Below are 3,204 nucleotides of genomic sequence, written 5' to 3'. Positions count from 1 at the left end.
GAGTATTCACTCATTATCTATATAGAATAGCTAGATGCTGGCTTCTCATTAAAGAAGTCAGTGATTTATTTTTCTTCTACTGAAATATATACAAGAGTTACTGCATGCCTTATACAATCTTCTTAGTATACTAAGTATCATATCTGTGATATTCTTGTAATAACCCTGTAGCCTACAAGCTCACTATTCAAGCAAGATAGTCAAGCCCACTTATACGGCTTCCCAAACAACTACCTCTATGTGACGCCGCCGACTAGTCACCGCTTCGGTTCCGCCACGTTACACTGATTGAATAAGCACTGAGAATGTTATTATATACTCTCTCAGTATGAGAAAGACCTCTTCACACATAGTATTTCAGATGATTGAATGAAACTTCTTCTTTTACAGATTTGTATCTATTTCTCTTAAAAGATTTGAGAGTGATGCAGCTATTCATATGAAATCTTTGATAAATCTGTGATAGTATAAGATCAGCTCAAGAATCTGTTATATATAATATACATTTCTCAGCTGTGACTAATTTGCTATAACATTTAGTTACTCTGAAATGAGATGTATATAGTTATCACTTACTACATATTCTATGAACTTCAATGAACTTCAACTCTTTCATTTCAAACACATACTTTGTTAATTTAGCATAGAGCTTATACTCTGTCAGAGTTATAAGCACTTTATCAAGATACTTCAGATATTTATTATATGAGTTTGAAAAGATCAAGATATCATTCAGATATATAAGATATGAGGTTTTATTCTGTTTACAAAGAATTGTATTTATCATTGTTTAAAAGATGATGAGTACATTTATCAGACTGAATGACATTGTCAGGAATTTGAACTTCTCTCATTACATATTAAATGCAGTTCACAGTACTGATAGTTTGTCTATACAAATCTATTATTATTCTGAGAGAAGATTAATCTTTGATAGACATTAAGTATTTCTGACTGTATTCAACTGTTGTTGAATTCATAACAGTGAGTATTTATTCTTCATCATAAGCTTGTTGAGTGCTTAATAATTAATACACATTCATCATTCCTCTCGCCCCGGTGGCCGAATGGTTAATGCGGCCACCTGGTAGCGCCTTGGCGTGGGAAACCAAGGCGCGTGGGTTCGAAACCCGCAGGGGATACATTAAATCCGGAACTCAAGCACCTCAGGTTCCTAATAAATACAGAGGTGTACAAATCGCTCCAATGAATCGCTCTATGTTCCTGGGCTGGGAAGTTATTATCGCATGTATCTAATTGTCACTCCTTTGTATTTTCCTATGTTCTTGTTATCTTGGCGTGGTCTCAACACCTGTATTTCCTCCTGTATAACCAACACTTGACCTGTATTTAACATCACACAAGGACTCATCATAAGCTCCGCTTGCATATGAGTATAATGGAAGAATAATAATAATAATAATAATCATCATTCCTCTCTCATCTTTTTCACAAATAGAACTGAGAAATCTCTAGACTGGCTGCTGGGATCATGAATTTCACATTTAATCTCATTTGATCTGATCTCATACATTTCTTGGCATGAATCCTGCTGGGACTAGTCATTAAAAAAACATGCAAAGTGACTATATATCAAATCTCAAAATGAAACCATGACTTGAAAAAAATGAGAAAGTGGTCTCATTTAATCTCATTTAGTTTCATTCTTGGCATAAAGTTACTATTTTTATTCATTTTAAGGTTTTCTTTAGACTGTTTTTAATTTTTTAAAAAGTAACACTTTTTGATAACACTCAAATAAGATTTAAAGTCATTTAAAGCAATAAAAATAATTTAAATTGAGAAGTGGAAATCATAGTCTCATTTGAAAAATGTGACAAGAGTAGACAGTAAGTCTCACTAGAACAGTATGAGACTACTATCTAATGTTAAAACCATGTAATGGGATCAGTTGAATTAGTAATGAAACTATCAAAAATTCTGGTCCTGGTTTCAGACACGGTTACACAGTCAGTCTAGAAATCTCACATGCTTGATAAGAGTTGTATAAGATTATATTTCAGAAGGTCTGTGATCTGACACTTCTGTTCTTCAAGATGCATTTATGACAGAAAGTATGCATTTTAATTGACTGATTTTACATTCTCTGTGTCAATCTCATGTACAATTTCTCATTTCAGTAGCAATTTCAGTTAAAGATCTGCTTAGAAGATCTTCTTATACTTCTCTAGAAGTTTCTTCATAAACTTGTTCTTCTGTATATTCTTTATCTTGATTTTCTTCTCTTTTAGATCTTGTATAATATACAGAATGCTTTCAGATGAGACCTTATAAATTGTTCTCTTTGCTTATTAATACATAAGTAGATTTAACTCTTCTATATCAGAGATATGAAATGTTCTTCTCATATCAGTTGATAGAATTGTATGAACTGTTTTCTTTCTATCAGTCAATCTTATATAAGATGTATGTCATTGAATCTGCAGATTGAATCTTTGAAATTAATTAAGTCTGAGAATAAGGTTGTATTTCATGTTCTGCAACTCTTATACTTAAATATAATAACATTATTCTCTGAAGTGCAAGAGAACACTTATTCTTACAGATGAAATTAAATATTAATTATTAGATAATCTTACACATCAAGAATTCTTCACTTAGTGAACTTCTTTCAGTCTTCAGATTATATAATTATCAATATATTATATAGAAGCTTCTATGTCAGTTACCACTATTATAACTATCTCTTAATTCATATTCAAGTGATCTCTATACATTAATATTTCAGGTCTCAAGATATTGAGATAAGTGTCTGCTTCAAAAAATGAGAATTTGAATAGATTAGGTGCAGGCATTGCTTATACTGAAGATAATATTAATTTTATCTCAGATTTCTGAAATTTAGGCTGTGAATCTGAAGTCTTTGATGCTGAATTATTTGCAATAGTGAAAGCTTTCAAACTTATTGAAATAAAATCTCATAAAAGAGAAAATAGTTTGAAAGAGGCATGAATATTCTCTGATAGTCAAGCTGCTTTAAAAAGACTTAGAAATAGTCAGATTTATAATGATCAAATGAATCTTGAACTGATCTTAAACTCCATTTTAAAAATTCAAAAGAGAAGAACATCAAAGCTGATAATTCATCTGCACTGAGTTCCTGCTCATATGAATATTCATGGTAATGAATTGGCTGATTCAGCTGCAAAAACGGTTCAGAATTAAGCAGATCTGTTCAAAAAT

The 3,204-nt window shown here is 31.4% G+C and overlaps 1 pseudogene across 1 annotated transcript; it reads left to right on the top strand.

Moving 5' to 3' along the window:
- The first annotated feature begins 1,053 nt into the window (after positions 1–1,053).
- On the top strand, positions 1,054–1,142 carry BDBG_16115 (annotated as a pseudogene). Its single transcript has one exon. The product of its transcript is annotated as a tRNA-OTHER (tRNA).
- The last annotated feature ends 2,062 nt before the right edge of the window (positions 1,143–3,204 follow it).

Source organism: Blastomyces gilchristii, assembly GCF_000003855.2.
Source record: "Blastomyces gilchristii SLH14081 genomic scaffold supercont1.1, whole genome shotgun sequence".
NCBI lineage: Eukaryota > Fungi > Ascomycota > Eurotiomycetes > Onygenales > Ajellomycetaceae > Blastomyces > Blastomyces gilchristii.
The sequence above is the reverse complement of the archived record's forward strand: the minus strand, read 5'-3'. Positions and strand labels throughout refer to the sequence as shown.